This window comes from Diadema antillarum, unplaced genomic scaffold, assembly GCF_040938485.1.
Source record: "Diadema antillarum isolate AM-2024a unplaced genomic scaffold, OU_Dant_1.0 scf00000140, whole genome shotgun sequence".
Taxonomy (NCBI): Eukaryota; Metazoa; Echinodermata; class Echinoidea; order Diadematoida; family Diadematidae; genus Diadema; species Diadema antillarum.
Window position 1 is genome coordinate 185,609 of NW_027271029.1, and position 11,015 is coordinate 196,623.

The window sequence follows — 11,015 nt, forward strand, 5'->3', positions numbered from 1 at the left end:
CTCTTTATAGTCCTGCAGTGAGGTCACAAACTATTGTAGACTTCTCATCAAGAGATGGCGGCACCAATACTTTAAGAATGCACAACTTTTAAATGGATTGTCCAATATTCCTCGAACTTTCACTGATGTGTTTTCCTAATATCGCCGCAACCACTCAAATAATAAAAATGTTAGTGTCATTCCCCTGTAAGTAAAGAAAAAAAAGAACATTCAGCCGTGCCATTATTCTGCACACAGAATTATTTTAATATCCATGAACATATTTCACACGATATGCATTAGACTGAATGATGTACATTCCAAATAACAACAAATGCTGATACGTAGATAAATAGATACTTCTGTTCAATTAATGCACTCAGCAAAATTATATCCGAACCTCTACGACATAGATTATATGCTATACAATTAATCATGAATATCTAGATATGCCGTTTAGTTTCTTTTTGAACACAGGAACGGACGGTTACAGATTAGTTACCATTGACTGGATATGAATAGAAAGCCATGGTACAGGATAATAACAAATAAATTATCCCTAACAGTTGAACATAACGTCGTCATAGATACTGTACCTCTATATCCACAGCAACATTAAATGATATAGGTGCTCTTGTTTAAACACGAGAACCACAACATTGAGAGTGAGGTACAGAGAGAGAGAGAGAGAGAGAGAGAGGGGGGGGGAATGGGACAGCTTTGACATTGGATAAAAAGACAGGAAATGGAGAAACACCAATTAACACAATTCGACAGCTTAGTTTGAATCTGACTATATGAACTGTTTTCACATTCAATTAGGCCTATGTGCGAAGAGGAAAAGTAAAATCCCTCTGCTCTCGTGACGAAAATCCTGCGAAGAAGCGTGCAGTAGTCACGAACACGTTTAGAACCCATCCTCGAATAATAACCAAAACAATAAATTACAAATAACAGCTTTGGTTCTTCTTTAGAAAACATGTCCTAACAATCTGTGACCATTGTTGAAATATAAATAAAATGTATTTATACATCATTATCATACGACAAAAAAAGAGAAACACCAACATTTGATGAAAGTTTGAAAGGTAATATTTTAGGTATTTTAATCGTTAGATTATTTACCCCCACGCCTGACGAATAAATCGGCAACTCTACTCGCGTGAACATCGACTATCCTGCCGCAAGCACTCTTCTGGTTTGACGAGTAACAAGAGTGATTTTGAAGGAATGTGATTGCGGCCTAAAGTTATAGAATGTATTATTACATGAAATTTGTTACTTCAATATTGTGTTAATGACAGCAGAATGGAGTATCGTATTTTTCACGACCTCCTGCCATCATAATCTCTTCCAGTCATCTTAACTCATTCACTACGAGATTCCGAAAATCACATAGGCTGTGACCACGCCCCATCAAGTGTATGTGGCCAAAGGCATGAAACCTTTCTACATACAGCTGTAGTACGTGTATAAACACATATTTCAACAACACTTTTCATCTAATGTTGCATTCCATTATCACGCAAACTAACACTGAACGTGTAAGAAAAATAAGAGTAGACAGTTTTCGAAAAAATTGAAAGGCTTGCGACATTGGAAGTGTTTAGCCCTCCTCTAGGAACACAGACAAGGAAGTGTGGTTGCTTCAAACCGTTGTCTAAGAGATCATGAAATACATTAAACAGACACTAGAAATTTCTCGCACTGGAGAGTGGATTTAAATCATCATTATTTCTTGATACAACAGTCTATTATTAAACACAAGCTTTGACGCGCTTTTACATCCATTACTTATATATACATATACATATATTTTCACTTATCCTCTCTATTACATTACTTATTATCTTTCTTTTTTCATCATCCATATTATCATCTACCCCTTTAATCTGAAATCATTAAGTGGTTAAGAAAATGTGTCTTGACTGCTTGCCAGAAATCATGGTGTAGACCGTAGTCGTGACAACCAACGCTCGTCATTGCGTACATCCTGTACTTATACACACTGAATTTGTAGAGTTACCATGGCAACAAATAGTCAACAGCCAATCAAATGTGAGCATTATGGGAGTTGCTCTGGTAGCTGTTGTTACACAGCATTCACTGACGAACATTCACATGGTTACTTGGCAGGTAGAGAATCGAATATTCTAGTTTACCAATTCACGACCACCATCTCAAAATGACATTGATTTTTAAATGTATCTTTCTACTTCTTTCTTTTCCAGTGAGATGTGGCAAAGGTTGCTTCTCTTGTTTCCTCGTCTCTAAACCGCATGTTACTCAGTGTGTGTGTGTGTGTGTGTGTGTGTGTGTGTGTGTGTGTGTGTGTGCGTGTGTGTCCTAATTTCCTCACTAGTGTTAGGCCGATAAAGAGTATAAGTTCCTCCTTTGCCAGGAAGAGAGGCAGGCGAGGATTCTTCAAAGTGTTAAGTGTTTCGCTATCTAATTTTCTTTTGTTTTGGCTACGGGAGTGCTGTCGCAATAGACATCAGACAGTACCTAAATAGAATATTAGCTCCGTGACATTATCTTGCCCGAGAAATCACAATTGATGTCTTGCGCTTGATCGTCCGTCTACTGACGCGTTGTCTTTACGACTGTATGTCACCATGATTGAATACCGAGCGACGGAAGCGCAAACTATGTTTACATAACGAATAGACTTACATCTGTAATTTTCTTTTAGTGTCTTGTTGTGAGCAGCATTCCTACAACTATGAATCACCTGCAAATAGAAAATACGTTGTATTTGTCTGTCAATACAAGCCTATGTATTCCTGGCAGTGAAGTCACTATTTAGCGCGAAAAAAAAACCCCCAACATTTGCATCAAATTGGCGTGACACGTGGTATCTGATCGTTGCATGGGGTAGACCAGGTAGAGCATGGCAGTTGGACGCGAAACGAATGTAATTTCAGCTGTTCACACTTTAGACGATGTCTGTCTAACTAGAGAGGAAATGAAAAAAAAAAGATCGAACTTATTCATTGCACATACTACAGAATTCTTTCATGAATCTTTTCCACAGAAATTTTGACAGAAAACGATTAATTCGACTCGATTTCAAATATCACAAACAATTAAAAAACCACAACGACCCATCGAATTTAATTATATTTGATATTTTCATTTCGCTCAGTTGTTTCACCTAACAATCGGATGTTCTGAATACTTCTGATTTTCTCTGAACTCACGTATCTGTACGTCATCAACATTAATAATCCCATCATGCTGAAGCTGTCTAACGGAGTTACGCGTTGCAGGGTTAAGCATAATTTATACGTGTCTCGTAAAATGTTTGTGAAAACTGAAGTCAGATTCAATCAGGAAGTCTTTGGTTCACGCAGTTTCAATCTTGACGATGCATTAAAGCAAGTTGATTTTTTCATCTTGATTTGTTTATTTTCCGGGGGGGGGGGGGCATTGGGGAAAAGGAGCAAAGTTGAATACCATGATGAATACTAAGTGGATTGTTTTCGATCGAAATCGAGCCAATTGAAGAAGAAAAAATCACCGCATTTAAGCACTCATACGTTGTTGTTTTTGTAAGTGTAAGTGTGTGACGAATTAATCGTTTTTCTCTCAAAATTTCTGCGGAAGAGATTCATCCAGAAAACAACCCGTTGCCCCGAGGCATTTTCACTGCTCATTTGAACTCTTCCTGCGGCAACATGGACACTTCAAAATTGGGCGCTAATTTCATTTTGGCCAGCCACTTCTCTCGTTTCGAAGCGGAACGGAACGTGCGGAATAAGAAAATTGATGCTCGCTTTCTCGAGATGCAGTCCATGCATTTCATCCTAGGACTGAAAACATGGATAAGGTCAATATAAAAGAATGACATTCGGGAACTGCTTGAGCTATACTATCCGTCGCATCCCGCTTGGAAATAAAAAACAAAGAGAAAGGAAAAGTTAATAATACAATTGTTTGAGAGATGGTTTGTGACTTTTAAATCCCACTTAAAATCTATTGTAGACGAAATTCTAATGTTTCTGATGGCAAGAATTGTTACTAATGGAAAAAGTGGTTGGAGAAAGATGGCTGAGTATGGCGAAAGGCATTCAGTGTCTGTTATAGATATCCGTGCTCATAAAACTTTATGCAGTAACTTTTTATGCAAAATCTGTCTTTCGTCTTGTCTCATGAATCGCATAAGAGCATTAGTCTAGCGAGAAATCGGGTTATGAAGTGAAGGACCTGCAGAAAATGGGAAAATGACTCTCAAGGAATTTATAAAAAAAAAACAGCGCGTTTCCAGGTAATGCAAGTCCAGCAACACTCCCATGCAGCATTCCACCAATAAGTCGCTCTTTGTTGAAAAGGCTGACTCTGTTCAAAAATAGAGTACAATTACAAAATTATCACTAATAAATCATTCAGTTACGTTGAGTAGCGGAATAGTTTGTGTCAAACAATTGCACTGCAATTTACATCGCTCGCACAAAAAAAAAACACACACACACACAAAAATCGGGTTAGGTGAGGTTACGTTGGACGTCAAACTGTTTAAAAAATGAGAAATCAACATCCAACATTTGTACTGAGAAAAAAATAGATGTGTTCTTTCGGCAATGTACAGCTGAATTTCACTACAATGACCTTCGTTTGCAAAGTTAATGTTGATATTGACAAACTCTCTAAATGTATCATCATTTATCCTAGTATTGGAAGCTGTTCGTCAGTGCACGTGATGTAGAACCGAGAGTATCAAACTAAACAGATAAATCAAAGCGGGATATATAATAAACAAACTGATATTACGGTCCATAATTATGGTCAACATTTTACTTTAACGGAACAAGATATAATAACCTTGATGACAACATACACATTTATTTTCTTCTGTACAGATTAAAGCAAGTTGCAGCAGAAGTACCACCACTTGACTGCTTTTGGTCACAGTTGTGTTCATAGTAGCAAGGTAGCAATGGTCAGAGTCATTTTGGACATTGAGTGGTCGCAATGTACTGAGTTGGTGCAAAAGACGCAGCGACAGTGTAAAGATATACGACAGCTGGAGATACAGAACACAATATTCTTGATGTTATAACGTAGTTGCAGCAACATTCTTATATGCACATATCGAATTACTTACAGTAGTGGCAATATCAGTAAGGTAACCAGTGGTATAGTAGTTGCAGCAGTAGTAATAAGGATAGTAGTAGAAGTAGTAGTAGTAGTAGCGAGCAGTCTCAGTTGTAGTAATAAAAGTAGTGGTAGCCATGGACGTTAGATAATGGTAGAAGTAGACTAGTAAATGATAAGGAAAGGGCAGGAATTCGTTCAAAAAGTTTGCTTATGATTTTTTTCCCGTTACGTCACAGTTGAATTAAACATTCGTATATTACTGCCTTTCTGGGTATCAGTGACATGATTGGATGTTATGGGAATCTTACTGAATGGAATAGAGGGACGCAGAGAGAGAGAGAGAGAGAGAAAGAGAGAGAGAGAGAGAGAGAGAGGAGCTTGGGAGGGAGAGGGAGGGGGAGGGGAGAATATATACGTACGTGGTCATCGGTTATGGTAATTCCTACTTCTTTCATATCTACTTTAGAAACCCGCCTCACGGCACACTGGACCACGGCCATGCTACGTCATATGACAAACATGAAAGTGCCCAGATATTTGAGCAGTGACTTCTCTATTGACGAAAAGGAAATTTCTGTCTTAAGCTATCAATGAAAACGTCACGGAGAAACTGCTCGTATGACCTTTGGAACTTTGCGAGGATCATAATTAGAAAATGTCGCTTGACAAACTACTAAACTCGCTCCAGATTTTCGACACGCAGGTAGGGGATTGAGGTAAAGAGACTTGAGCAAAGATTGTGCACGGTATTGTACGCCTCCCAGATGTTCAAGATATTATATAGATTTTGACAAGCATATCAAGGTTCATCAGCACGGCAATTTTCGTCAGCTGTTCCAGACTGTCTTTCGTTACAGTACTTTATTTTCTCTAAGAACATTGGCTAGAAGAGGATTCATAATTGTCATCGTAGTGATAATAGAATCAGCATGGGTACCTGGAAAAGTTAGAGCTGGGATAGTGGTAACAGTGAAGAGAGTGGTGGCGCATTAATGGGAGAGAAATATTATACTGGTAGATGTAGTAGTAGTAGTAGTTGTAGTAGTAGTAGTAGTAGTAGTAGTAGTAGTGGTAGTAGTAGTTGTAGTAGCAGTAGTAGTAGTAGTAGTAGTGGTAGTAGTAGTAGTAGTTATAGTAGTAATAGTAATAGTAGTAGTAGTAGTAGTAGTATAGTAGTAGCAGAAGTAGGAGAAGAAGAAGAAATAGTAGTAGCAAGTAGAAGAAGAAGTAGCAGCAGCAGGAGTAGTAGTAGTTGTTGTTGCTGTTGTTGTCAAAGTCGTCGCTGCAGGAGTAGCACCTGTAATAGTCAAAGTGGTTGTTATGTATGTCTAACAGTCACAATAAAAGTATGAGTAAAATTACTTGTAGAAGTAACAGCAGTCGTCAGTGGTAGAAGTCGTATTGGTTGCAAGGGATTGAATTATTGGTTGCCTTGCTTGTCTTTACGAATGTAACGTGGTCGTCTGACTGACATGGAGATGTATTTTGGCTGGCCGCATGATCAAATAAAAACACAAACAAACAAAGAAACTGTGCCACGTACCTCGAAATGTACATGGTGAACAGACTCAATGACGTCACTTGTTACGTTTCATTGTTAATCTAGCTGGAAGCAGCTACGCGGTAAACAAGCCATCGCAAGTTGTCCAAATTTAGTCTCGAATCATATTTCGAAGGCTATCGAATTATGTTTTTGATTTTTTGTTTTGTTTTCAAGTGAAACTAAATCGGGCTGAAAGTTTGATAGCAATTCGGCAATATCACAATCAAAATAATTCCTTGGCTTCCCCGTTCACTAATCGAGTAGCCAATATGTTGTTTCGGCGTGCTCCTTTTAGAGACAGGTCTGATAATCGGAACAAAGCGATCACATATTTAAAGGTTTGTTTGTCTGTTTCATTCTACATAGAATTATGACACCTGAGTGGCAGTGGCGAGACCCGCAATGGCCACAAGTTTCAGGGTGAGATGTAAAGGCGCAGGTCTAGCGTCTGTCTATAGAGAGCGATTTGTTGGCATAATCCTAGCGTAATGGTTTTACCTGAGGAATTCGGCATAAATCTTTGTTTTTCTCTTCTCCTCACGAATAAAGCATCTACATTACAAAAAGAGCTCAAGCATCCTTCAAAACAAATGTATACAAAAATGACGTTACGTAAGGTAAATGGGGCGTTCGAATCGTCTTCACTTGTTCCAGCCTCTTCAAATGAAGCAAGCAATGCAAGCATTGCAGCCGATAAGACAGGTATATGAAGCTAGTATGATTACACAAGTATGAGTCAATTCAATTCTGTATAACTGACAAATATCATCACTATAACACCGACGCTGGCTAATTACATTATCTTTACAAGGAAAAAAAAAACCTCTTTAAGATTTTCAACTGTCCACATAATTTATAGATTACCAACCAGGCAATGGCTATTATCATTTGAAAGTTTTCGTAGAAGTCCTCATTCGCATCCGTTACGGAGTGGCCACTGCTACAAACAGGACACTGGTATTTGGTGATGTCATTTTCGACCTATTTCTAATTTCATGTTTCTATCAATTGCTACTTTGAAGATCAAAGATTGGTTGAAAACAGCATCAAACCAGTTGGGCAACTACTTGCGTATCATGAACAATGAATTGACTCCATTTCGTTTAATCGGCAGTGATTATCAGATCTGAGCGGCAGGCATTGTCGAGTTATGCCATTTTTAAGATGTATTTTGTATGAACTGAATGAATGTCACCGTACCAGTAGAACACATCCCTTGAAATTCATGCATTCTAAGACAAAATGTTGAAAAGTTATGAATTTTCTCATCTAGCGATGGTGGCACCAAAATTTCAGAAGTTCATAATTTTTCAACGGATTGTACGATTTCCTCAAACTTTCACTGACGTGTTCTACTAACATTGCTGCATTCACTAAATTTGCATGTATGTATGGATGTCATTCCCCTTTAACGTGACTATTGTGACAATCTGTAGTTGCGAAGTGCTACAGTCCCCGCTTCTGAGACAGGAAATGGTTCGTTTTATGAAGGGCAACATTCTGTTAAGATGCTTGTTACTCTATGCTTTATTATAGTGACCGAGGTTTGTATACCAGTTGCAAACATACACAGGACTAATCAATAAGATGTGTGTCTTCTCTGGGTTGATCTACACGAGATCAAACTCTACAATCGCATGCTTTGCTTTGGAGGACAAAATTAGGTTTGGTGGCATCGTTTTCTCAATAAAAAAGGAGCCAATTTTCATGGTATTGATGGTCAAACCATGTTTTTATCTCCATTACTATCGTGCCTTCTAAATTCAAAATTTACCATCTCCATACTGCACTTACGCTTTTTGCTGAGTATTAAATTTGCTATTGTCGATAGCACAGTACATCTAACACAAGGAAATCTACACCAGACTTACAGCATCATAAAAGATACCATCGACTTTGTTCATGACAACCTTCTCACTACGGCCTGTAAGCCTAGCTATCGTCTGGCTTCATTCGACAGAATTCAGTAAAATACATGGTACCTTTAACCCAACATTATAGGTGGTCTCATCTATAACACCATTAAGCCTGTCAGTTTGCATGCAACACCATAAAGAGGCCAGGATATGTCTTTTGCTTCTCTATGAATTGAAATAAATCGTTCACACTCTTGTGTGTATACATATGTTACAGTGGTATCAGTCACAGGCACACGCGTCTCATCTACCCACCGCTATTCCATGATTACGTCATAATCAGGTAGTAAAAGTGTATGTCTGCATCTTGGGAGAGTGGTCGTTATTACAGCCGTCGCTCCCGACCGTTGTAGACGGTGCCACAGTAGGACTGGTGTACTCATTGTAGTGGACGTTGTTTAGCCGCATCGTGCCTCCTCTGGTGTACGTGCTGCTCTCCCGGCCGCCGCGATTTCTGTCGAATTTGCTCGCTCTAGGGAAGCACCAGGGGCACATGTCGGCCAGGTTCTTCTTGAAGTTTTTCTCCAATGAAAGTGTAAACCAGCGGATTGAAACAGCTGTTGCTATAGCACAGCAAACTATGAAGGAATACGACACACGAAGAGCTTTGCTCTTGGGCACGTCTATGGCAAAGGCGATCTGCATTGCGTGATACGGCATCCAGCAAATGAAAAATACCACGATCACCGATATCGTCAAAATCGAGACGCGTTTTGACGCCCGTTGAGCGGCGCTTGCACCGTCCGACCTCAGAGGGAGGTTGCTGCGTAACATCTTGTAAAGCAGGGCCGTGTACGCGGTCAAAATCACAAGGAGGGGCAATATGAACCCCAACATAACATTGAAGTAGCAATAAAAATATACTTCGGCATCGGTCTTGATATTTGCCGTATAGCAGTGCTCTCCCGACTCGTCTATATCCTGGTAAAGCCACGATGGGAGAGCAAGCAGAATTGCGGAAAACCACACGAGGCAGCAAAAGATGCGCGTCTTGGTCTTAGTTCGATACCGGATCGATGATATCGGATAGACAACTGCGACATAGCGATCAACGCTCATGAAGCTGAGCGTGAAGACGGATGCGAACATGTTCACCGAGTCATAGCCCGTAACGAGTTTACACATCAACCGTCCAAAAGGCCAATGGAGGGACGATGCCTGGACGCCCAGAAATGGGAGCGTCAAAACAAACATGAAATCCATGATAGCCAAGTTTAGTATGTAGATGTTAGGGATCGTTTTCATGTTATTGTACTTCATGAGCACAGTTATTACGAGACCGTTCCCAATTAGGGCCAATTATGACTATGGACGAGTATACGACTGGAACGCCGACGCGCAACCACATTTTTTTCCTCATCTGAGAGGGAAAACTCTGTCATATTATCCTGGATCGAGTACTCCCCAGTGACCATGAGCGAGGTACTGAGGGCAGCCTCAGCCGAATCCATCCCTCCCCATTGAAATCGCCCCGCCTTTGAAATTCGAAGGAGTCCGCTTCAAAGTTTATCACTCAGCCTCAATCTTCCTTGCCTCATATAAATGCAACCAACAGTAACTCAGTTGTGTTGAGCAATTATTAAGACGACAGCCTAAGTCCGTACATGTCTCCACGCAGACCCGCTACTCATTAGCTTCACTCAGCGGAAAGAGTTGGAGATGTTGAAAGGGAATGATTTCCTCCAGTTGATAAATTCGTTTAGAAAAATAAGTAAAATTGTGGTTTCCCCTTCTGCACGAACATCATCTAAGCCCGTGAGACTGGAGAAGCGCAGCCGCAGCATCTACGTCTGAAATGAACAACTTCTGTTCTGCTCGCTCTCTTTATACCATCTCAGATATGCCGCTGCGGAGGGAACCACGCGAGCCGGCGGCGCACGAGGTACATCTCGTCCGGGCCCACGAAACCCGTGAACACAGTGATGTCCTACAAAACGCGCGCGCTCTGTCAAACTACTTTAGTATGGAGTAATCACATGCATTGAGCGAGAAATTTCCTAACCCTGCTTCTCGTCTGATACTGTAACAACTCTTAAAGCTCTATGACATTATTTCCCGTCGTCCCAGCAGCAATCTTTAGATTTTTGTATTCATAATCAAACGTACTCTTGTTTGTATAATAATTAATATGATCCATATTCATTTTCCTCCATTACATGTATTCATTCTCCTCATTTGGCTCTGGAATCAAATGGTCAGTCAATTTGGCAACACTTTCTAGAATTATGGTTAACTCGACTGGCAGTCCATTTATCAGTGTATTTTCCCCCTTTTTTTCACCAACAAGGAATGAAAAAGAAGACATTAGCAAGAGAGGGGTAAATACATTTATATGTTTTTATGTTTATATATATATATATATATATATATATATATATATATATATATATTATATCATATGCACAATCTTAGGGAAGGAGAGAGTGAGAGAGACTTAGATAAAGAGAGAAGATAGCTGAAGCTCGGGACGGTAATGGGGA

General features: G+C 39.7%; 1 pseudogene; it reads right to left on the reverse strand.

The window, feature by feature from the left end:
* Positions 1–8,662: 8,662 nt before the first annotated feature.
* Positions 8,663–9,883, reverse strand: LOC139721227 (somatostatin receptor type 2-like; annotated as a pseudogene).
* Positions 9,884–11,015: the final 1,132 nt, after the last annotated feature.